This window comes from Zonotrichia albicollis, chromosome 22, assembly GCF_047830755.1.
Source record: "Zonotrichia albicollis isolate bZonAlb1 chromosome 22, bZonAlb1.hap1, whole genome shotgun sequence".
NCBI lineage: Eukaryota > Metazoa > Chordata > Aves > Passeriformes > Passerellidae > Zonotrichia > Zonotrichia albicollis.
Genome location: NC_133840.1, coordinates 1,508,147 through 1,533,704, shown reverse-complemented (window position 1 = coordinate 1,533,704; position 25,558 = coordinate 1,508,147). Strand labels below are relative to the sequence as shown.

Here is a 25,558-nt window from a genome sequence, read left to right as displayed (position 1 = left end):
AGCATGAAATTGAGCCCAAGCACATCCCTGGGAGGACACGGGCAGCTCATTCCCGGGGAGCACCGGGGGAGGGCAGCGGGATAAAGGGAGAGCTGCACGCTCGGCTGGCCCGGGTGCAGATGGAGCCGAGCCCCGGCGGCCCCGCTCCTCCTCCCGGCCCTGCACAGCCCGGCTGGAGCAGAGAGGCCATAAAGGGAGCGGAGAGAGCCATCACTCCCACTGCCCTCAATGACAGGCCCTTGAGTGAGGCACCATATGCCGGCTCATGCCTCCCCAGGCCGAGTTTTGTCAGCGGGCGCTGGCTGCACAAATTGGCACAATTCAGCTCTCCAGCTCCTCAGCTGGTCCCCACACCCCACTTGACATGGCAGCGACCTCTCCTTTGTGGGCCCGGGGAGAGGGAGGGGGGACCCCGGTGTGGGCATGGATGAATCAGGGCTGCTCCCCTCGCATCCAGCCAGGGGAGGGGGGACAGGGAGCAAAGGTGCCCAATTAAATGTGCATTTAGAGCCAGTGCCGAGGAAACACTTGATTGCGTGTGGGGGAGGCAAAGCACCCGCACCAGCTCAGTCCTCTGTGCCAGGCACACCAGAAAATGCCACCTTTGCCATGGGAAACATCATCACGGCTGTGATTCCTTTCTTTCATCAGCCCAGTCCCAGGGGTGGTGAGGAAGGAGCTCTTTGCTCTCGTGTCTGGGCTTCTTTGGGAAAGCACTCTGCAGGAAGCAGCTCCTTTCATTAAAAACCCAGTGTTTGTGATAGAAAAACTTTCAGCAGAAAAAAATTGACTTCTCTTTCTGGTCAATCTTTGTCCAACACAACCTGAGCCAAATTCCCTCACGGTGTTTGTCAGCTTGCACCTACGAGTGTGTAGGTGCTGCAGCATGAACTGGTGTTTAAAGCCTCCCCAGACGGAGAATGCAGGAGGTCTGTGGGTTGGTTGGTTGGTTAGTTGGTTTGGTTTGGTTTGGTTTGGTTGGTTTGTTGAAGAGCAAAGCATTTTGACCCATTGACTCTGCTCCCTCCCTGCTGGGCCAGGCAGAGCTCTGGGCACCCCGATGTGGTGACAGCCAGGTGATGCTGCCGTGCTGGCAGGGAAGGATTTTCCATTCCAGCTGCTCCTGCCATCTGGGGAAATCAAACTGGGGGGGATTGGATCAGCTGGTGGCATTAAAGAATGTGAAACTTGTTTCAGCTGAGTTGTCTAATAAATTCAGTGCAAGGTAGATCAGCCACTGTTTTTGCTTTGGAAAGGAAACAGTTTTTAATCTGTTATACAATGGGAATGCCCCACAGGGGCTGATAAGTCTTGTCATTTAATTATCCTTTAGGCTCCTGTGTGTTGGTTAAAAACTCTCCTCATTTGTTTCTTGCCATGCTGTCCATACCCATCCAGTGTGGCAGGGGAAAACTCTGAGGAAATTCAAGTGTGGAGGGGAGGAAGGGGCTTGGCAGGGCTGGCTGGGTGCAGGGGCTGCTCCTGCTTCTCCATGTGGGCATGGCAGAGCAGGAGGATCCTCTCCTGCCAGGCTGGGTCAGCATCACCAGAGCTCCAGAGAGAGCATTTTGGACACTGGCTCTGATTTTTTGGCCTCCTCTTGGAATCATGTGCAGAGCAGGCACCCCAGGCAGGACAGGCTTTCACCTTGGCACAGAAACACCCAAAATGTGCCCAGCAATGGCAGCACTGGCAGCGGGGTGAGCTGGGATGTACCAGTGGCCAGACTGGGGGCACTGGGCAGAGCTGGAGCAGGGAAGAACCAGCACAGCTGGGACTGCCACACGCTCCTGCCTGCTCAGGGCTGGCTGCAGCAGCTCCAAGGGGGAGCAGGCAGGGACAGAGAGAAGAGGGGATGCAGTGTCAGTCCAGCAAAGTGCTGGGGCAGGAGAGCAGGATGGGGAACGCCCTGTGCCTGCTGCAGGGGGATGAGCAGGGTTTAATGCCCTGGAGCTGTGTCCATGAAGCTGTGTCCAAGGAGCTGTCCCAGGGCTGTGTCCCAGGGCTGTGTCCCCTCTGGCACGGGGAGGGAGCAGCACTGAGGCTGAAGCTCCAGCCCAGAGCCATCCAGGAGGGAAGGAAAGGCCTTGGCCCCGCTGCCTTTGCAGCGCTCGGTGCTTGGCTCACACAAAGGCTGTTGCTACACCCGTGGCATCTGTTAACAGACTAGTGCTGTCATTAGCTGCAAGCAGGCATCTGCTGCTCCAGCCAGCACGGAACAGATGCCAGTTTGGAGCAGTGGGGGCAGGGAAACCCCGGAGCTCCAATATTTCACTTTCCTACCCACGGCCCTTCCCAGTTGGCAGCGGCTGCACCTCCACAGCCACAATGCCCAGGCAGCCCTGCCCTGCTGCAGCCCCTCCCCACATCCCTGCCCCAGCCCTCCTGCTGCAGCCCATTCCCCTGACATGGATCCTTCAGATGCAGGTCCCTGAGAGCTCCGGGCACGTGGTGCTCAGCGCTGGCACAAACTGAAAACCACGGAGCTGGCATCACTCTGTGCCAGGCTGGGGGAAGAAACAGATCTGGAGAGCAAGGGCTGCTCCAGGGACCCGTGTCCAGCCCCTCTGCCCCTCAGCTTTTAGGTGATACTTCAATCTGAATGATAATAATAATGGTGATGATAATAATATTGATAATGATGATGTAAAAGGAATGGTACCGGGGCTTTTTGACATTCAGGTTTTCCAAGTGAGTTCTGGGATGGATGAGGAGAAAAGGGGAAAAGTGCTTGTCCTGTGGGGTTTTCCCCCTAATGCCATACAAATGGGAAGATGAGGAGCCTGTGCTGATGGGTAATGAGACAATATCAATGTGATGTGTTGTTAGCACCGTACCAAATAGGCTTTTAATTTTCTGGGGAGGTGTGGTGCCTCTGTGCAGTGCCAGCATCAATCACCGTCAGCAGGGCCAGCTCCCCACTCTCCTGGGGCCTTTCATTGGAAAGGATTCCCTGTCCCTCTGGCTGGGGGCTGCTCTCCCTCCCTGGCCATGCCTCTCGCAGACTAATTGCTGATTTGTTCTCCTTATGATGATAGAACTCGTGTCACCACAAAACAGAACATTAGGATAAAGTCTTTAGAGTGGCTGTGCAGCTGGAAAACTCATTTGCAGTCCCTTCTGGTAAAAAAAAAAAAAAAACCAAAATCAAAATAGCAGTGTAGGTAGCAAGGACATTGCTGGTGCCATTCAGGGCTGGTAGTGAATGTGGTTTTGGTCAGAAGCTGCTCAATACCCAGAGTGGCCTCTGCCTCCCAAATCTCTGCTCCTGTTCTCCCAAATCTCTAACTCACTTTTCCCTTGGTTTGGTCCGGCTCTTTGGAGAATTTCTTTTGCTGGGAGCAGAGGCTGTGCTCACACAGATGGGAAAATCCTTTCCTGCCTTGCAGTTCCTGATCCTTGGGTTCCTCAGCCCTGGCCCAGCTCTCCTTCCCCAATGCAGGTCACAGGTACAGGACATTTGTTCACAGTGTCACAGGTACAGGACATTTGTGCACAGTGTCACAGGCACAGGACATTTGCTCTGCTCCCAAAGTGCCAGGGACATTCAGGTGATTCAGTGCCATGCTATTCCAAAGGGAAAGGCCCTGTCCTGCATGGGACCATTGGAAATCAGGTTCTGGTTCCTCTGGAGCCCAAATCCCAAAGCACTTCAGTGCATTAGAGCCAGTCCCAAGGGAAAGGAGGGGATTTGGGCACACTCAGGGAGTTTGGGAAGTGCAGGAATGCCCATGGGGAGGGATGGGCACACTGGTGTTTAAGCATCACACCTGGGAGCTCCCAGCTGACACTGATGTCACCTCAGTGCTGCTGCCCCAAAAGATGGAACATTTGGGGGTGATTTCTGAGCATGAGGCTGCTCAGGAGGGTTAAATCCCTTTTCCCTGCAGAGTGGTGCTGAATGCAGGGGAGCACCCACCTCGCACACCCCATTCTCATCACCCTGCTCAGGGCTGGCACTGGGGACGGGGCAGTGCAGGGGAGAAGGCAGAATATGGGAAAATGTTTGTGTGAGAAGGGACTTGGGGGAAAAGTCTGGTTCAAAAAGAAGGTGGCCGAGCCGTGGCTGCAGCCCCTTCCCCAGATGCAATCCCAGTGCTGTAATTTCTGGGGGAATTGGTTCATCTTGGGTGCAGATATATTTGTGTCAAGGTGCAGCTGCACAGATAGCCTGACTCTATGCATAGTAAGAGGCTTTCAGAGAGAGAGGTTATGCCCAGAGCAAGGCCTTATCAGAGCAAGCTGCCTGCCATTTATCTGCTTCCCTATCAAATATGAAAACAGGCCTCAATCTGCTGCTTCTATTTTCCTTGTGAAGGCTATGGGTGGAATAATAATTTAGGCCAGTTTTTTTGTTTCCAGCACCAACCTTCTGCCAAACTCCTCTGTTTCCAACTTCCCCAGGCTGGCACTGGCACATTCATGGGAAAGCAGCCAAGCCCAAACCTCCAGGAAACGGGGTCTCTGCTCTCTTGGGGGTTTCTGGGTGGTTATGTGCAGGGCTGGGGCAGTAGCTGCTGCTCAGCACTTTAATATCACAGTAATTATTCATTATTTGTATTGCAGTAGCCCCTAGAGGCCTCACCAGGGCTGGGGGGCCTGTGGGGTGGCACAGGGTGGGTGCAGGCCTCACCCCATGGGCTCACCCTGACCCTGCACAGCTTCCCCATGAGCTCCCACAGCCCAGGAGGGTTTGTCCTGCTCCATTCCACATGTGGGGTGACCTTGGGGGTGGCACCCCCTGATCCAGGGCTGTGGCAGCTCCGCACCCGGGGGTGGCAGGGGCAGGGGAAGGGCTGAGGACAAAGCCCGGCCCTGCTCCTGCTCCTCCATCCCTCCCTCCTGCCCGTCCTGCAGGGCCTCCCCCTGCCCTAATGAGGCCTGAAAAGCCTCTGCTTACATTTTTAATTCCATATCTGTGTCTAACTGCTGATGCTAAACTCCGATCCCACAGCTTCTGAGGGCAATGCGATCCACATGTTAATATTTTAAGCCAGCCACTAATATTTTTATGTGGGAAATTGAGATTTTCTACGGTTGCTGGATGAGCAGACCATTTCTCCACGCTGGAGTAGGAAAACTGTAGCTGGGGAAAACATTATTATCCATATTTGTATTTCTTGTGGCTGGGAGGGATGGCCATGGCCTGGGCTGTCACTTGTCCTGCTGCCCCAGTGTCACTGGGATGGCACCAAAGGGGGGCTTTATTTATTTATTTATGCTCTAAGAAAGTGGCCGTTTCTCCTCAGAGCCATCTTTGGATGCTTTGTATTTTTAAGTACCGAAGAGCAGAAAGTTATTTATAAAACTCAGGTTCCTTTTGACAGGCACAAACAGAGAGGAGGCTTTGGCCAGGGCTGCTACAAACCTGGGTAAAAATCAGAGTGGAAATAAGGTGAACTCCAGAGATATTCAGACAGAATACACAGAGATATTTTTTTCTTAATCACAATTTTTAAAGAAACAAAAGCTGTGTGTGTTCAGTAAACAGTGTTGGAGGTGACAGGAGATAGAGGTGGATTCCTTGGACATGAGGTGCCATGACAAAACATTTTAGGATAAGAACTTAAGGAAATTCTCTTTGGCCTCATTGTGCTGCCAAACACTGGAGTCATTGCTGGGCTTTGGGCACGTTGGGGATGAGGGAGGACAGAAATGCAGGCAGGGCCTGTGCAGCAGCAGCTCAGTGTGGGGTTGCTGTGGGCCCTCAGCAGCGCTGGGATGCTGCCCCTGCTATGGATTACTGTGAGAGAGCCTGCCAGGCCCACATCATGGCTCCAGACAAGTCCATGATGCAAATTGGCAGCCAAAGCACTGAGCAGTCAATACAGATTAGAATTAAGCCTCTCCTCGTGTCCAGAGCAGGGCCCTGCATTGATCCGGCCCTGGCGCCAGGAACCTCCTGGGGAGGGAGCAGGGCCCAGCTGGGCCAGGCCAGGGCTGCCCTCCTGATGCTGCTCAGCCTCTGGTGGTGCCACTTTTTAGAAAAAGGCACCTTAAAAACTCCACAGAGGGCTCAGTGCTGTGCCTTAGCTCAGGCTGAAGATTAAACTCAAATCCAAACCTGGCCTGCCCTGAGGCCTCTCCCAGCTGTGCCAGAGCTGGCAGAAACACCCACCAGGATTTTCCTTTTCTCTCTCAGTGTTTTCCACTCACACCCTGCTCTGCCTTTCCCCCCAGTGGTCACAGCCATGGGATTTTTGCCTTTACAGAACGGGGGACAGGGTTTGTTCCAGCCACAGAAGGGTTTCTGCATTTCCCCAGGCAGACGTGCTTGGAGGGTGTCCATTGTTGGAAGGGTTTGCAGGATGGGAATTCACCTTCCTGAGAGACCAGCCCCTGTGTGAGCAGTACCCATTCTGGGGGGTTCCATTCCCAGCCAGCCCATTGTGCAACTTAGGCTCACCAAAAACTGCTGGAATCCTCAACAATAATGAGCATAAACAGTGACAAAAATCAAAGTTTGTGCCTCAAAATTTGTCTCAGAGAATGAAAGGTGCTTTCTGTGGGGTCCCTCAGTTCCTGTGGCTCTGATTTCAGCTGCAGTTCAGCATTTCCCTCAGCCCAGCACGGCCCAGCCTGCATTAGGTGCCACAGAAAATAAAATCAGTCGGTGTTTGGTGTTTGTGGGAGCACAGCTGGGATGTGACTGCAGCCCTGTTTGTTTAGCAGGAGGTAAAAGGATTGGCTTTAATGGTTTCTGTGGGGGATGTGGGGTGTCCTGGCAGGCCGTGATAGCAATTTCCTCGTGCTGCAGAATTACCCCAGAAATGCAAATATCTCTATCAGTCGGGATCCAGAGCAGCAAACCCAGAGCCCCGAGTGACCCCCAGCCCTCCTGCTCACAATCTCGACCTCTGGGGCATTTTCTTCTCCAAATAATTTATTAGATAGAGGCTGCACGAAATAATCTGTCTTTGTTTTTTCCCATTTGCCTTCTCATGCAAATGAATTCCCACGAACTTTTAGTTTCTTTATTTCCCAATTATCATGCAAAACTCATCTCTCTGAGCTGTATCTCCTCTTCTCCGTTTTTTTTCCTTCTCCCCGAGGAAATTCCCTCTGTTATGGCCAAGGGCAGAGCTGTTCCTGCACAAGGCCACAAGCCATTCTCACTGCAGTGGGGTCTGTGGGGTGGGGAGCTCTCAGCCCCTGCTCACTGAGAAAACAGGGTTAAAAAACTTCCACAAATGTCTACAAAGGCAGAGAGCCCACAGGAGCCAGGTCAGGTCCAGCCTGAAAGCCAGATTGAGCTCCAGAGCTGAGCTTGGTGAAACATCTGGGTTTAACCCAGTGGGGACAGGGTACCTGGGGCTCTGGCAGAGCTGGGTTTAATTTACAGACTGAGGTCCTGGACACCCTGTGGTGTCCTTGCTCTTCCCCACTCAGCATCGGCCTTACAACTGACCTGAAACTTGAATTTCTCAGCCCAAATTTGCAGTCAGAGAGCCTCATCCCCTTTGTGGGGTTCTGTGTGTGCCAGAACTTGTGGGTGTCACTGAAAGTTTGGGGGTGAAAATGGAAAATACCAAATTCCTGTTTCTTTCTTGGTTCATTAAAGCAATCATTATTAGGGTTTTTAGCTGGTTTTTTTTCCCACAATGTATTCTTGTTGCTTGAGACTGGAAGCTCCTGGTTTCCACAGAACCACAGAATGGTTTGGGTTGGAAGGGACCCCAAAGGTCCTCTCCTCCCAGCCCCCCTGCTTGCCCCTGACCAGGATCATTCCATGCTGGAGCTGCAGCCAGGCTGCCCTCCCTGCCCTTCCGCTGGTCATGCTCTCCCCATTCACCCCTCTGGGAATCAGCTACCTGGAGAGGGCAGGGAAGGTGGGCAAAGCCCGGGGGCAGCAGAGCTGTGCATGTAGAGCTGAGCCCTGGAGAGCCCCCGGCAGCAGGGTGGCCTTTGTTCCCCTCCCTGGCCCCCAAAGCCTCCCCTCTCCCCGCCAGCCTTTGAATTTTTATGCCGGTGCCTTTCTTTGCATTGACCAGAGTTTATCACATATCTCTGGTTGGGATCCTGCCTAGCTTAGCATAAGACAAAAATGGGCAGGGGAGGGGGGAAATCGGCTGAATAATAGGACGGATTTGTAGCAGCTGAGGATTTGCATTCAAATGTTCGCCAGCCTCCTCTGAGCTCGAGTTTTATCATGTCTTTACAGCCAACAGCTTGTTTATGAATAAAAAATGTGGCATGAAACCAGAGGAGTGAGTTGTCTTTGTTTTGTCAAGTGTGCTGAGACAAAATGCTCGCTCCTCACAAGTCTTCACTTCACACAGGCCTGGTGGGACGGGGGCAGCTGGCCACGGGCTGTACCTGTGTTGCCATGGCCGGGGGCACCCGGGCACCCTCCATATGCATGAGCCCGTGTGGGACCCGCTGCCGAGGCTCAGCAGCCCCTGCTTTGACAGGCAGCCACTTTATTAACTCATTAAGCTCATCTTGTTCCTTTAAATGCGGTATAATTACAAATAAAGCTGTCACACTTTGTTTGCAGTTATATCATTTAGCTAAGTGCCGCTGCGACCTGGGCTGCAGGAGGGAGGGAGGGAGGGAGAGCCGGGGCTGCCACGGGGAAAGAGCCAGGAGAGTGTGGGGCTGTCCTTGGTGGGGCTTTGGCAGGTCTGGCTCGGGGTCTGGGTGCCAAGGAAGGCTGAGGTGGCACCAAAGGCTCTGGGCACAGGTAGCACCCATCCATCCATCATCCATCCATCCATCCATCCATCCATCCATTCATCCATCCATCCATCCATCCATCCATCCATCCATCCATCATCCATCCATCCATCCATCCATTCATCCATCCATCCATCCATCCATCATCCATCCATCCATCCATCCATCCATCCATCCATCCATCATCCATCCATCCATCCGTCCATCCATCCATCCATCCATCCATCCATCCATCCCTCATCCATCATCCATCCATCCATCCATCCATCCATCCATCCATCCATCCATCCCTCCATTCCCTTGGCTCTGCCTTCCCTGGAGCTGCAGGATGAGGTTCTGCACCCACAGAAGCTCAGGCTGGTATCTCCCCAAGTGCCTGATCAAGGTCCCCAAAGCCTTAGGGCCTGCTGCACAATCCTGCTGGGATGGCATCAAAATGGGTTGGGATGGCCCTGGTGGCTGATTTGTCCTTTTGGAGCTGGAGTGGGATCTACGTTCCCAGGGTGTGCACTTGGGATGGAGCCCAGCAGGGAAGGTGGCACAGAGGGACAGGGAAGGTGGCACAGCCCTGGCATGTCCCACTCACCCCCTCATGGCACAGCTGCCCTTCCTTGGGCATGGTTGGGACAAAGCCTGCCCTCATCCCAGTGGCACCAGCAGGGTCCTGCTCTGGGACACCTCCTGGGGACAGGATGGCATTTGTCACCCAGCACACGATGGCATTTGTCACCCAGCCCCTGATGCAGTAGGAGCAGCTCCTTTCAGAGCCCTCCCAGGGAAACAATGGGCTGCGAGTCATTTTCCTGCTTCCTGCAGCAACTCCTCCAAGGCCGTGTCCTAGATTTAGCTCAGGCTCTGATAAGGCTGGGAGAGATAAGTCCCAGATTGTACTGCTGTGCCCAACAGACTGGTTACACCGTGCTTGATGACACTTCAGCCCCGTTGTCATGACCCCATATAATCCGGCATCCTGGACCATCTGACACACATTTACACTTAACATTTTGTTAGAGACTCTATAAATGAGATCTCTTTGACCTTCAATCCTTGGCTAATTGCTAGTTTCATGTACAAGACCAGCCTAATTTTACGTGATAATTACCTGGAAGTGGCAATACATATGGCATTGCATGTTTGAAATGTCAGAACTGGAAAAATATCAAGTGGCTGGAGTCTTAGGCAAATGGGGGGAGTGGAAGGGTCAGAACAATATACTTTAGTGCTCAGCTGATGGAGGAGCACATATATCACTGCAATCCCCAGGAAAGAGGAGCCATCCAGAATAAATCCGTGCATAATGTTTGCTGAAGGGGCTCTATGGGCACAGGGATGCTGAGGCTGTCATAAAACAAAACCAGAGATGTTGAATTTGCAAGCACTTAAGTCATTTCCTCAAGTTGCTTCTTTTCACCACGGAATCCCCACTCAATATTTGATTCTTGTCAAATATTCCTGAATTTCTCACACCCTGTTGGTACAACCTGATCACCTCCCACCTGGTACGGGGTCAGAAGCCACAGTGAGCCAGAGCTGAGGTCACATTTTGGGGGTGTTTAAGAGAAGTTTGTGACATTTTGGGCAGTCCCAAGGGAAAAAAAACCTATTTACGTCAGGCAAGGGGGTGTCCTGGGGGTTACAAGCCTGGTGGGGAGGGATGGGGTGGTGGGGAGCAGCAGGTGACAGCACCCCAAAACCACCCAGCCATTATAGGACACACCTGGAGGAGCAGCAGTGCCCCAGGTCCCCCCTGGCTGCTCTGCCTTGCTGGAAATAGGATTATTCCTCTTGTTTGCTTACTGGGGTGTAACCACCAAACAGTGTCATGTCCCTTATTTGGGTTTAATTAATTGCTTGATAAGATTATCATGAATGAAAATAAATTAAAATCACTTCAGTAATTATTTCACTGTAAACATTATTGACAGCACTTCCTAACTACTGTAAACTCTGATTTAAAGCCCTGGTCAGGAGTTCTGGGTCGTGGGATCACTGTGGTTAGAGGGGGAGCTGGGATGGATTATTGAGCACATCCTCATGGAAGGGCAGTTGTGTGTCCATAGATACAAATATATAGAATTATATATAAGTGTGTATTTTATTGACATTTTTAGCCCATCGTCTTTCTGATTCCTCTTTAAATGTTTCAGTGTTGCTCCTCTTTTATTAAAATCATGAAAAATACACTTTCAGGTTCTCAGATGTCCCCCCTATTGTTCTCTGAAATTTCACAGCCCGTTTTTGGACACTCAATCCTGATTTTTCCTCAAGAGGGTCTGGGCTTGTCCTGCTCCATGTCCAGCCTGTGGAGAGGGATTTTAACATTCCTGAATTCCAGAAAAGGTGAGGGGATGCAGCTCCATCAACGCTTCCCCTCTGTGTCTGTCCTGGAAAATTTACACTCTTGGAGCTGTGGGAAAAGCAGAGCCACAGATCCTCCTGTGCTGCCATGGCTTTGTGCTGGGGTGGCCTTTGGGGACACAGGGAGGGCTTTGGGTCCTGAGCTTGGCCCCAGAGCTCTGCAGCTCCTGGAGGGGGGTTGGACTCTTCTGGGGCATCCCAAAAGAATTTGGGATTTGGGCTGCAGCACCTTTCCCCATCCCTTCCCATCCTCCACTCTCTCTTGGGCAGATATAAACAGTGAAAATACTGGAAAGAGGCTTCAAACCCTGTGTTTTAATTTGAATTGTGTTTTGAATTAAGGGGAGGGTTTGCAATTAGGGACAGAGCCAATTGTGTGTCCCCACCCTGTGCAGGGAATGGGCAGCACAAGGACACAGCCCCACACAACCCCTTCCACCAGCACCTCGTACACCCCTGTGCCAGCAAATCCTGGCTGAGACAACAACGAAACCCAGGGAATTCACAGCACATCTTCTCCCTGCGGTGTCTCAAGCACGGCCTCTGTTCTCCCCAGTTTAGAATTTAATCCTTTTAAAACCTGTAAATTGGGAAACAGAGGCAGTGTCAGCCCAGAGCAGGCTCCTCCCGGGTGCTGGCTGGGATTAGCACTGCCCTTCCCCATCCTTCCTCACCGACTGATAAGGGCTGTTTATCAGATGATAAAATGGTAACCAGCAGATGAAACAGCCGGTGACAACTTCAGTGCAAAAGGTTTGGGAGAACAGGAGGTGTTTGAGCTTCAGCCTCCTGTGACAACCTCAGGCTGTGGGGACATCCCCAGGTCCCTCCTCTGGCTGTCAGAGCACCAAACCCAGAGCACCAAACCCAGAGCACCAAACCACAGAGCACCAAACCCCAGAGCACCAAACCCAGAGCAGCCAAATCCCAGAGCACCAAACCCAGAGCACCCAAATCCCAGAGCAACCAAATCCCAGAGCAGCCAAATCCCAGAGCACCAAACCCAGAACACCAAACCCAAAGCACCAAACCAGCCCGGGGTGACCCCGGGTGCCAAAGGCTCTTTGGGAAATGCCATCAGCAGGGACTGTCCTGGCTGGAAATCAGCAGAGAGTGGATTGTGAGGGAAGGGCCCTGTGCTCTCCCTGCCCACCAGCCCTTGCTGGGGCCTGGCAGTGCCACTGGTGTGCCAGGGGATCTGCAGGGCCACCTGGGGCACCTGCTGCCACTGGGGCTGCCACTGGGGCTGGCACTGGGGCAGGCTGAGCTGCCTTTGCCATGGGTGCTGAACTTGGAGCTCCACTCCTGGCCCAAGCTGCCAGCTCATTTTGGGCCCACAGAACCCTCAGGGCTGGAGAAAACCTCCAAGATCACCAAGTCCAGCCTTTGACCAACCCCACATGTCCACTAAAACACATCACAAAGTGAGATTTTTGACCAGCTCCAGGCGGCCTTTCCTGTCCTGGCAGCCCAATGCTGGGGTGGCTGGCACTGGCATGGGTGGCACTGGAATGGGTGGCACTGGGGTGGGTGCCCAGCATGCCCAGTGTACCCAGCAGAGCTGCCCAGAGCTGGGGTGGGTGGCCCTGGAATGGGTGGCACTGGTGTGGGTGGCACTGGGGTGGGTGGCCCTGGAATGGGTGGCACTGGGGTGGGTGGCACTGGGGTGGGTGGCCCTGGAATGGGTGGCACTGGAATGGGTGCCCAGCATGCCCAGTGTGCCCAGCAGAGCTCCAGAGGAGCTGCCAGGTGCTGCCTCCTGGGCTCTCCCTAAAACCTGCGTCATATTTTGTGCTGACTTAGTACAACGTGGATAGTTGTACTTTCCAAGTAGCTGGCAACCCTTAATCAATGTTAATTGGCTCTAATTAGCATATGTTAATTAATGATATTTACTACAAATTAAAGGTATGAGTGCTCCCAGAGGGTTTCCTGTTCATCCAATTAGTGCCAATTAGTTGCAATTAACACGTGTAAATGAGATGCCATTGAACCCAAAACAAACAGCAGAGTCTGCTGTACTGGCTGGGGTTGAACTTGAGCAGGGAGGGGAAGAGGCTGCACAGGCTCCTAAATACCTGCAAGGACTCCAACATCTATTTAAACTCTCTCATTAGGGCTCGTTTTGTCTCTCACTCTGGGGTCAGCGAGTTGGAGGAAAGCTGATCTGGGTAAAACCTTGGCAGGGTAAAGGGCTGTGGGGTTGTGTCCTGTGGGGCTGGGACACGGACCTGCAGCTGCTTTGGGAACAGTCCCTGCTGTGTTTGCACCCCAAAACCGAGGGTGCAGGGACCCCCGGGCTGCTCCAGCGCAGCTGTGGCACAGGAGGAGCCCCTGGATCCAAGCAGCCCCCAAATCCCCTTGGTGCTGTTCCCTGGGCAATCTCCAGCCCCTCAGCCAAAGGGGCACTCCCAGGGCTGCTCTGCTGGGTCTGTGGCCTGCAGGGAAACACATCCAGCAAAGTCTCCTGCCCTGGGCCCTGATTGCACAGGCAGCCTGGCAGGAGGCAGAACAAATTGTCATAATTGTGTTTAATTAAAAAGCGTAAATGGATTATCTCCAGGTAAGGATGATTTATTTCACTAATCAGTCTGATCACGGGCAATGTGCAGGCTGGAGCTGGAAATCATTGGGGGGAAATGGGGAATTCCTTTTCCCATCACTCCCAAAGCAGGGCAGGGTTCCAGCACAAAACCCAGCCCAGAGAGAGGGGCCGAGCTGGGAGCTGCATCCCTGGGGTGTCCTGGGTGTGCTCTCACACAGGGCTCTTGCTCTGCATTGTTATTTTGTGATTTTGTGTTTTGAGATGGAAACAGCTGCCTGGGCCCCTTTTTGCAGGGTTTGTGCACATCCCATGGGCTTGGTGCAGGGTCTGTGGGGCTGGGGAGGGCAGGGCTGGCAGTGCCATCCAGCCATCCCTGCAGCACAGGGGACACAGGTGGGACTCTGAGCCCTGGGCCAGGCACCATCAGCACCAAACGAGCATAATTAATTGACCATCTGCTTGGGAAGGCGAGGATGAGGCAGCCCTGGGCTGTGGCTGGAGCCTCCAGGACAGCCCTGGAAGGTGACAGCTTTGGGCACTGGGGTCCAACCCAGACCCCTGAGCTCCCCTTGGGTTCCTGCCAAGGTTTCTTCTCTGGTTTGGGAGCTGGGGATGCTCCAGGGAGGGTGCAGAGCATCCACTCTTTCTGGAGCTGGGGTTTGTCAGGGACTGAAAGCCAAGGGAAGGTGCCAAGCAGCCCCCAAGAAACGTCCCTGCAGCCCCCAGCCCCACCTGAGCACAGAACAACCCCCCTGTTGTGCTTGTGTGTCTGGGGAATGATTTGAAACCATCACAACACGAGCTGGGAAATAAGGCACCTGTGGTGTTTTCTGTTATTCCTAAGGAAATTCTCCTTGTGTTTAATAGGTGATGTTTAATAAAAATGAAAATGAGCTTATCCTGAGCAGGCATGCACGCCAAAAGCTGGCATTTAAATTAGAAATTATGATTTAATAACTTGTCAGGAAACTCACCAATGTAACAGCGTGATAATTATTGAAAAGAGGCTTCATAAATGCTGGGATGCCATGATCCAGGGGGAGAACTGGGCTGGGAAAAGCTGGGAGAGCTCTGTGGGACTGGGGTTGGGCTGCAGCCCCCTGGCCCTCTCCAGGACACAGCTCTTGGTGAAGTCCTGACAACAAAAATGGTGAAAAATGAAATTTCCTGACAGCCTTGGGAGGTCAGGATGGATCCCTTGCACCCCTGGAGCCTCCTCTGCAGCCTGGGCTGGTTTGCTGGAGAAATTCTCTTTGGTGAGGCCTTATTGTGTGAATCATGGCCCATCTCCTAATTTAAGCAAAATGTTCACTTAAGGACTTGTTAATATATACTTGAAATGACAGTCCTGCCTTCCTGTGGGCGGATTGTGGCTCTCAGTGGGAAGGCCATTACTTCTGCCATGGTTTACAAAGCAGTTCAGCAGAAATCTGTGCCATAAATATTGAAGTATTGTAATGGATAATTCCGTGCGTTTGGATGTGACAGAGCCCCGGGCATGAGTCTGGGTTGGCAGCAAGGAGTGAAAAACCCAAACAAAAGCAAAGGGCAGGCTCAGCTTTGGGGTTCTGGTCCAGCCCCACATCCCAGTGGGGGAAATTTCCCAATTCCTTGCTCAATTTTTCCTTACAATTCCCATCCTGGAGGAAACTCTTGGGGATGAGTAAAAAGAGGGAAGGAAAAATAACAAGCTATGAAAGTGATGGGGAAAGATTGCTCTCCTGTTTCCTCTAAACCAGTAAAATGTCAAGGAAAAACTTTCACACAGATTTTTTTTCAGTGGCAAATACATTTCCTTGGAGAAATTTCAGGTCATTCTGTGACTAAATAGTGAGTCTGCTTATTATTCTGTCTGCTTCTCCAGGACTTCTATTTTTTATTATTTTTTTTAAGTGAAAACAACTTGAGGACGAGAGAGAGAAAATCTCTTTGCCACTAAAATCAAACAGCTGCATTTGGCAGAAATTGGAACGGGCTGGGGTGGGGAGGGGAGAGAGCCCTTAGTTGGTAATTTTGACTTGTAAAATGGCTGATGTGAGGCTGGAGCATTGAAAAGAAGAGAAAACAGGAGGTTATCCAGGATATGGGATAGGTTTTTCTCCTGGCCTTGCCCGTCTCTGCTGGGCCTTGTGGTCCTTTCCCTGCAATTCAGCAAATCTGGGATTGCAGCCCTATCCAAGAGGTTATCCAGGATATGGAATGGGTTTGTCCTCCTGGCTTTGCCCCTCTCTGCTGGGCCTTGTGGTCCTTTCCCTGCAATCCAGCAAATCTGGGAATGCAGCCCCATCCCAGGGGTTATCCAGGATGGATAGGATGGATTTCTCCTCCTGGTTTTGCCCCTCTCTGCTGGGCCTTTGGAGCTTTCCCTGGAATTCAGGAAATCTGGGATGGCAGCCCTATCCAAGAGGTTATCCAGGATATGGGATGGGGTTTTCTCCTGGCTTTGCCCTCTCTGCTGGGCCTTGTGGTCCTTTCCCTGGAATTCAGGAAATCTGAGATTGCAGCCCCATCCCAGGGGTTATCCAGGATGGATAGGATGGGTTTCTCCTCCTGGTTTCTCCTCCTCCTGGCTTTGCCCCTCTCTGCTGGGCCTTTGGTCCTTGCCCAGCCCCAAAGTTCTGGTGGGTTCCAGCTCACAGAACACCCTGAGCTGGGAATAATGAAATAATGGAATAATTGGCATATTGAAATAATGGGAATATTGGGATCCAGCTCGCGGTGTTTGCTGCAGGGTTTGCTGGGCCTGGCTGGATTTGCCCCTGTGGATTCACAAGGCTGAGCTGGTTTCAGCTGGGGGCTGGCTGGGAATGGGCACAGCCCTTTGTCCCTAAAGCCCCCAAAATGGGGCTGCCATCCCTGCTGTGGGGTCCCCAACTTTTCCCTGGACAGGAGGATGGAGAAGGACGTGAGGAGGAGAGGCACCTTCACCGTGGGCATTTCCCAGCCCCTGGGCATGGAGGTCAGTGGGTGCTGGAAGGTTTGGTCCTGAATTTCCACAGGAACTGGGTGATTTCCCACTGATTTCAAACACGGGGATCTGGCCACTGATTGCTGGGTTTAGGGCCAGAGAGCTCCTGCCTTGCGTGGTATTTCTCATAACAAAGGAGAAAGCAAAGAAAAGGAAAGGAGGGGAAAAAAAAAATGTGGAAAAGAAATGAGGAATGGTGAAGTGAAGTTGTGCTCATTCAGCTCTCCCCGATGCCCAGATCTCTGTCATTAATATTAAGCAATGCCTGACAATAGCACTCTGCATTTTCCAAAAGAATAACTATCAGCCTGGTAAACAAACCTGGGGACGCTCAGGATTCCACAGGATGGCTCATCTACAGAGCCTTTATGATAAATGTAACAAGGCAACAGCCAGGGAAAAAAAAAATTATTATAAAAAAAATTAAAATGTAGAGAATTGACATTTGGAATTGAGCTGGGATGTGCCAGAGCCTCATCAGCAAGGGGGGGCACCTGCAGCCCTCCCCAAACCCCAAGCCCAGCTCATTGAGATGCAGTTATTCACGTGTGCAGTAAATTCCAATTATGTTTACAGATGTCTGCTTAACATTTATGGAAAAGGAACCTCAGCATGGCTGAAATATCCTTATAAGGGTTTGGACCAGGCTTTTTTTTTTTTTTACCATCACCAATTTAATTATATTTTGCAGATTTATGAAAAAAAAATAACTTCCAGCTGAGCTCTCTGATAGAAGGTTTAACATCTAATGCATAGATTTGGTTCTATGACCATTTCAGAGTTGTTTTAACTGTATTTTTTTTGTTTTCCTATTAACTCAGGAGTTTCATTGATTTTTTTAAATGCACAAAAAAAGCAGCAACATATCAGGGCAGTGAAAGATGAGCAGGTTTTCATGTGGCTTCCTGCTGCAGGTAATTTTTTTCCTTATCTTGGAATTTCTTCCCTGCCCAGGGACTCCTTCACCTGGGCAGAGCCCACACTGAGCTCTCCCCTCCTAAGGTGCATTTCCCAGTTCTAGGGGCAATGTGGAGTTCCTGATTCCCACAGGAATAAGAAAAATGGGAATTTTCAAGTGACTTCTCCCTCTCCTGCCCTGGCTCTGGGCTCTGGGAGGAGCTGCCTGGCCCAGCCTCACCCCCTTCCCTTCCCTTCCCTTCCCTTCCCTTCCCTTCCCTTCCCTTCCCTTCCCTTCCCTTCCCTTCCCTTCCCTTCCCTTCCCTTCCCTTCCCTTCCCTTCCCTTCCCTTCCCTTCCCTTCCCTTCCCTTCCCTTCCCTTCCCTTCCCTTCCCTTCCCTTCCCTTCCCTTCCCTTCCCTTCCCTTCCCTTCCCTTCCCTTCCCTTCCCTTCCCTGGTGTGAGCTGCACCTCACAGGGGGATCCCCAAGGAAAAGGGGATTTTCTGTTCATTCTAGAATTATACAACTATTCTTTTCAAACAGTTTTCCTTCTCTTTTCCCCTAAACTCTGAACACTCACGGGTTATTTCAGCTGTGAGCAGCAGCCTGGCTCCACAGATGTGGGGACAATGGGAGTTGGGATGGGCACAGTGCTGGGGTGCCCAAGGCAGGGTTTCCACAGAAACCTGGAGGGTCTGGGTGTTTTATTGGTGCTGCTGCCTTTCCTCTCCTGCAGGAAGGGTTTGTTTGGGTGGGCACCTCGTTGGTTGTGTGGGGGCAGAGCAGGGATTGTGTGCAGAGCCTGGAGCTGCTCCTGTGCACCCACCTTGGGCACAGCGGGCAGGAATCCTCCCTTTGAGCTCTGGAGCTGCTGCTCTGGCTTTCGGAGAGCTGAGAGCAGGGAATGACCTTGGGGTGGGTTTTTGAGGAGAACTGGTGACAGGGAATAACCTTGGGGTGGGTTTTTAAGGAGAACTGGTAGCAGGAATAATCTTGGGGTGGGTTTTTAAGGAGAGCTGGTGGCAGGGAATGAGCTTGGGGTGGGTTTTTGAGGAGAACTGGTAGCAGGAATAATCTTGGGGTGGGTTTTAAGGAGAGCTGGTGACAGGGAATAACCTTGGGGTGGGTTTTTAAGGAGAGCTGGTAGCAGGAATAATCTTGGGGTGGGTTTTTAAGGAGAGCTGATGGCAGGGAATGAGCTTGGGGTGGGTTTGGGTCACTCAGGGAGCACACAGGTGATCCATGGCTCAGGGATCCATCAGGACTGCCACAAACCCAGGCTGGCACGAGGACTAAGGCCCATCCCTGAGGCCAGGGGACCCTTTGGGATGTCCCAGAATGGTGTCAGGACCTGGGGTGCTGCTCGGGCAGGGCTCTGTGCCCCTGGTTCAGCACAGCAGGGGTTAATGAGGGATTGCAGAGAGGCAGAGCAGGAAGATGAGGCTGTGGGGAGAGAATTTGATCTGAGGGTGTATGTGGAATAAATACAGCAGATTCTAAAAAGCAGTTCTGTTTATTAGCACACCCTTAAGGAAATAAATTGTACATCATTAGGAGCAGGCTCCTCAGCAGCCACTGCTGCTGTTATTAATGCATTTATCTCAGGACCACGCCAGTTTCTCTCAGCCATTCCTTCTGCAACCTTACAGGCTTTACAAATATTGACTAATTACAGCCATGTAGATTTTATTTCCAAGACTGAAATAACCACATTGGAAGGGAATTCTGCAGACTCACACTTTCTGAGCCTGAATTCCTGTTCTCATGTGCTGGGACATCACCAGCACAGACATCCCAGCTCCTGCAGCCACTTGTTCTGGGTGGAAATGGGGACATTGCACGGGCAGGAGGAAGGCATTGGTGAATCTGTTCACCAGGGTTTGGGGAAACAAGGTTGAAGTGTTTGATTGTGAAAATCTCCAGTGCCTTCATGGTGATGCTGGTTTGGGGTGGATGTTCTGGAGACAGGAGAGGAGCACCTGGGGCTGGGCTGGCACGGAGCTCCTGGGGCCCAGAATTTGGTGACACGCCGTGATGAGCCACAAAAATGCCAAGGATGGAATTTTTACAATTGTATTTGTTTTTTAAAGTGCTTCTGAGAGTGGAGAGTTGGCCCTTGGTAGTGCCAGTGTGTGACTCTGTCCTGTGTGGGGCACAGCATTGCCAGCAGGATCCTCGTGGGGATGGAGCTCATCCTCTGGAAAAATTACCTGGAACTAGGGAGATTTCACATTCTAGACCAGAATGATTTGGGTTTTTCATCCTGAGCACGGCATACTGATGCACCTCGGGGGTGTGGGGTGGTGGCTGTGTGTGACACGTCCCCACTGTGGCGTTGAGAGGAGCTGTGTGCAGTCAGCCAGGCCTGGAGCATCACTCGGGGATGAGGGGAAGGAAACAGCTCTGAATGTGCACCCAGGAGCCAGGGACCCTGCAGGGCTCCCCTGCCCTGACCCAGCTGCCCTGGGGGACTGGGAGAAGGAAGGGCAGAGCCCCCACGGCCTCTCGGATCCTTCAAAATAGAAAATCACATAAATAGGGCATGATCTAGCACTGTACCAAATGACAGAATCTATAGATAGCAGGTTAGTCAGGACTGAGCTGGCAGACAAAACACAGCCAGGAGCGTTCAGTGTCCCCTGTGAGGGCAGCCTGGTCCAGGTGATGGACCTGACCTGCCTGGCCCAGGTGAGGGACCTGAGCTCCCTGGGGCAGGTGATGTGATGGACCTGAGCTGCCTGGGCCAGGTGATGGACCTGAGCTGCCTGGGCCAGGTGATGCTGAGCCCAGCTCTGCCCCTGCAGCTGCATTTTTCTGCCTCAGTCCTGTTTCTTGGGATTTCGGTTCTTTTCCCCAAACGTGATGTCAGCACCAAAACCTGGCATTCTGCTGATGACAAAAACCCCTCTGTGCTGAGAATCCTCTTGTGCAGTTCTTGGGAAGGAGTGTGATGCAGCAGCCCTGCTTCCTTCGGGCACGGGGGGCAGTGCCAGGGCTGGGCACCGTGGGTGCTCCTTTCCCAGGAGCTGCTCCCGATGGGAAGGGAGGCTCTGCCCGCTCTCAGAAAGAGCAGAAATGAGGAATTTGGCCCGGGTCACGCAGCAGGAGCAGAGGGAGAGCTCCGGGCTCCCCCTTCCCTCCGGCCCTGCCGAGGAGCCGCGGGATCCGCCCGCGTTCAGATTGACTCCGCTCCCAGGGAAGTTCAGCCACTGTGAAATTAGTAAATCACACAGGACTTAGAAAAACAACATAATCCTGGGGGTACTGAAATAATTAATTTCCTAATCAAGTACACCTTGCCTTTTTTTTTTTTTTTTTTTTTTTTAATTTGCAAACAGCGCTCCGGTGTGATTCCCCGTTCCAGCCACGCCGAGGAAGGAATGAACCCAGTGGGCAGCAGAGCCGGAGGGGCCCGAGGCTGGGGTGAGTCCCCCCAGGGCCTGCGGGCGCCGGGAGAAGCGGCCTCGGCCCCGCAGGACCCAGCGAGGCCCGGGCGATGCTTTGGGGAGGTTTTGCCCTGGTTGTGCTCTGGTTCCAGCCCAGGAGCCGCGGGGCTCCCGCCGGGTTTGTACCGGGTTTGTCTCCTGCTCTCGCCGCACCCTTGTTTGCTTTAAATCACTTCGAATGCGGAGGCTGTCAGACAAGACAATTAACATGGGGAAGGGGGAAAGTATTACCATCCATTATTTGCCATAACATGAATTTAAGCCGGGAAGTCAAATGATAAAATATGCGGTGAAAAGTGTTGGTGGTGGGAGTGCCTAAATGAGTAATAGCCCTGGGCTTCTGAGCCTTGAACTTAACGTGCTAAGTAAATCCCCGAGGTCAAAAAGTATGAAAATTGTTGCAGCTTGGGGAGATATATTTTAACTTTGGAAAAGGTCCGTGCGGATCCGCGGCGGGGTCGGGGAGGCCGAAGCGGAGCAGCCGAAGCGGAGCAGCCGCAGCTCCGGGAGCTGGAGCGATGGTCGGGGGATGGGTGCTCGTTTTGGGGGGAAAAACATAGAATGGAATATTGACATAAAATCAGGCGAGGAGGTTGTGGGGCGCGGGTGAGCCGGGAGCGCTTTGTGCCGTCGGGAGCGGTGCTGGGAGAGCGGCTGCGCCCCGGGATCCCGGCGGGACCGAACCGAACCGAACCGGGCCGGGCCGAGCCGGGATCCCGGGACCCCGCTCCGCTCCGCCGCGCTCCAACTCTTCCCCTTTAAAACTCCTGCTGCCGCCCGCGCTGACCATGCGGCTGGATTTATGGAGAGAGATGTTTTAGCAGAATCCCCCCGAGTCCCCCATCAGCCCTAAATCCCCAGCCCGCGCTCCCCGGGAGCCCTCCTGACACAGAGCATGCCAAAACAGCTTCGTTTTGCCTATGCATTAGCAATCTATTTTACCTTTTTGACATCTCTCACACATAAAACCGTAAGAGAGAAATAAAATATCTGTCTCTGGGCGAAAATAAAGCTTTGCCTCCCTCCTGATCTATAGGATATAAAATAAAGCCATGGCTTTGATAGTGGCTTTTCCTTAGACCGGAGTTGCTTTTGCACACACGGAGACAATGAAGATGGATGAGCCGGGAGCGCTGCATCCTCCGGGGGTTCGCTTCACCCTCTTTTTTTATAGCCCCCCCTCGCCCCCTCTACCTCTCCACTTTTCTTTCTTTTCTCTTTTATTCGCCTTTTATCTGCCCTTTGCGGAATGCAGGATCCCGCTCGGCTGTCCCGCAGCCGCAGCCCCGGCGGGCTCGGCCCCAGCCCCGGGCTCGGGGACACCCCCGGACACCCCCGGGCCCTTCCCGGACACTTTCCCGTCAGTCAGAGGCAGAGCTGCGCTCCTCGGATTTGTAATTATTTATTAACCGTATTTCCCATAAACAATGCATGAGCTCGGAGTGTAAGCGACAACATTTAGCGACGTGGGCAGAAACCCGGGAGGGCTAATCACGGGGCTGGGGGGCAGGAAAATAAATAAGGAAAAGGAAAATAAATATAAGAAAAAAATAAAAGGAAAACGAAAGGCGAGCGGAGCCGGGGGGCGACAGTGCGGTGGTGTTTGCCCTGAGCATCGACCCGAGTGTGGCAGGATAAACTGGGACTTTCAAATACATAATTTAAAGGTCTTTTTCTTCTTCTTCTTCTTTTTTTTTCCAAGCTCTTTTAAAACAAACCTGGGGATGGATCCTGTCCAGCCGTGGGGTTTATGGTGTGGGGATGTTCTAAAGGCTTAATTACATTTTAACTTCAATATTTGGCCAGAGCATTAAGCGCATATATATTTAATCAGGCGGAGGCGCTCTTTCTGCGGGGGAAGGTGCTGGGGACGGGGGGAGGTGGGACCCGCACCCACCTTCGCTGTCCCCCCACACTGGAGAGCCCCCGGCCCCGCTGCGCGGTGCGGAGGGGTCGGAACGGGAGCTCGGGGCCGCCCCCGCCCCGTCGGGGCCCCGCCGGTCCCCGGCCCCGAGCAGTCCTGGAGAAAGGTTTAAAAGGAGGGAAAAGAGAAAATCAAATTTAAAATGAATGGGGAAAGAGGGAAAACTCAGCGCTGTCGGGGGGTGGATGTGGTGAAAGCGCCTGTCGGTGCACGGGAGGGAAGTTCGTGCCCGGCTGGGGATGCAGGGCTGGTGCAGCACCGACACCCCTAAAGGAGAGAGAAATCCCATTGCTGAGCGCAGCGGTGGCCAAAGGGGAAGATAAACAGGGTGATGGTTAACTAAAAACATGGGAACGACACCCATAAAATGCAAATTTAAACTCGCCTGAAAGGGAATTGTTTTTTTTCCTTCGGTATTAGATTTGAAATGAATTAGAGTTTGGATTTGTTCGGCGGTTTTGTTTGGGGTTGTTTTACTCTTTTATTTTACCTCTCTCTTTATTGGGGTCTCTTTCACTAATCACTATTTTACTTACACTCTCTATTTTTTTAAATTTTGATTTTTTTTCTTCTTTTAATTCCCATCCTTTAAAAAAAATCCCTTTTTAAAACATCTGCAGATTTCCTCTTTTCCTCTTTCTTTATTTTATTTTTTTACTCTCTGAATGTCCCTCCTTTCCAGCCCCGGGGCCGGCCGGGGTTGCTCTGGAGCATCCCGGCCGCTTCCCCGCGGGGTCGGGTGGGGGAACGGACCCGGGCGAATTGAAAAATAGAGTGAAAACCCAAAACTCGCCCGTGCCAGCGGCCGGCCCTCCGAGGGGGCGGCACACGGGGGCTTCCCCTGGGGCTGCAGGAGCCGGGGCAGCCCGGGGATGCCGGGCTTGATTTTCGGAGACAAGCGCGGGGGATTTGGCCGCAAACGCCTGCTCGGGTCGGGATCCCCGCTGGGGTGAGGCAGAGGGGACACCCCGCTGTCCCCGCTGTCCCCTCCTGTCCCGAGCGGGGCTCGGGGGGTTCGGGCGGACAGGGCCCCCCCCGGCAGCGGGGCAGAACCAGATGCTTTCGCTAACGCCTGGGAAAGGAGAAAAAAACATCGCTGTGAAAAACTGGCGCTTGATGGACGCGAGCTGCTCACCGCCTTCCCCTCACTCACCCCAGCGCCACATGGCCCCGGCAGCGCTGCCCTGACGGCAGCTGGCGCTTCCCGGGCGGCGGAGCGGGGCCGCCCCATGAGAAGCGCCCATGTGCGGGCACCGAGAGGGGCGGGCCCGGCCCCATTGATCCCCCCGAGCGAGCCGACAGCTGCGCCGGGAGCCCCGACGGGGCCGAGCGGGACAGCGGGACCCGGCCCGGGGCATTCAAACACCCGCGGCAGCTCCGAGGCGATGGCTCAGCCCAGGACAGCCCCGAACCGCCGCTCCCGGCCCGGGCACGCTCGGCATCCTCGGCTGCCCCCCGCTCGGAGCGCGTTTGCTGCCTTCCTTTTTCTGTCTTCCAATTTACACCTTCCCGCTTTTATTTATTTTAAATTTTTTCCCCTCTCAAGGACGAGGAAAACAGACGTGAAAGGGAGCGAGGGCAGCGGGTCCAGGCGGGGGATGCTGAGGGGCCCCCGCCATCCATCCCCGCGCCCGGCCGCGGCTCTCGGTGTGTGAGCACCCCCGGGCACGCTCGGTCCCTTCCATCCCGGGGCTCAGCCCGCTGGGACGGGGAGCGGGGCGGCTCCGGGGCCAGGCGGTGACGCCTCCCCGGAGCGGCGGCTCCCGACGGGCAGCAAAGCGCCAAGGAAAGAGAAACCGCCTCCCTCCGCACTGCCCCGCCACCGACCGGCCCCTGGAAGGTAAAAGCGAATTAATTTTTATTTACCAAAAAAAGGGAAAAAATAAAGGTACGTGGTGCTGGCCGGTGCTCCTCGGCCCCGGACTGTGCGCTGCGAGCCCCGGTAACGGAAGCACGGCGAAGTCAGCGGCGGATCCGCCGTGCCCTCGGCGGTCGGGTGGCCCCGGGCCCGCCGCCCCCTCCCCACCGGGGCTGCCCCGCCGGAGCGTCCCGGGCCCGGTCCCGGCCCCGCCGCAGCGCTGCTCCCGGGGAAAGCGGCCCGGCCCGGGGCTCTGCTGCGCCCCGCGCCCTCGGGGAAGCCACGGCAAGGCGGGATCTCGTTTGTGGCCCGTGCCAGCGAGGCGCTCTCCGGCCGGGTCTGTCTAACGGATCCGTGACCCCGCGGGGGTGCCAGACCCCACCGAGCGGCCGCGGCTCCTCGTGCGCGCCGTGCCCGCGTCCGTGCCCCGTCACACACCTACCGCAGATCGCGCTCGGGGGCCGGGCCGGGCCGGGCCGGCCGTCGGTGTGTCTGTCGGTGTGTCAGTGTGTCTGTCGGTGTGTCGGTCGGTCGCTCGGCGGGCCGGCGGGCGGAGGCGGCGGTGGCGCCCCGGCGGCTCTATAAAGGGGCGCGGACGCCCCGTCCGGCGGCGGCGCGGCGGGCGCGGGGGGGCGGCGCTGGCGGCGCGGATTGGCCGCGGCGGGCGCTGACGTGGGCGCGCGGTCCATAAGGCTGCGGCGGCGGCGGCGCCGGGACCATGCAGAGCCCCTGCGCGGCCGGACGGCGGGGCCGCCCCTCTGCCCCGCGCCCTCCGCCCGGCCCGGCCCGCCCGGGCCCTGCGCTCCGCCAGCGCCGCGCCATGCCACGCCGGGGACACGGGCGGCCGCCGCGGGTAGCGATGCGCGCGGGTAGGTAGGACGGACG

The 25,558-nt window shown here is 54.0% G+C and overlaps 1 long non-coding RNA gene across 1 annotated transcript in view; it reads left to right on the top strand.

Annotated features, from left to right (window-relative positions):
- Positions 1 to 21,525, top strand: part of LOC141731401 (uncharacterized) — a 165,779-nt gene extending 144,254 nt beyond the window's left edge. Inside the window, exon 3 of the long non-coding RNA XR_012583478.1 lies at positions 20,784 to 21,525. This is a non-coding gene — a long non-coding RNA (uncharacterized LOC141731401). The remainder of the gene's footprint in view (positions 1 to 20,783) is intronic.
- The last annotated feature ends 4,033 nt before the right edge of the window (positions 21,526 to 25,558 follow it).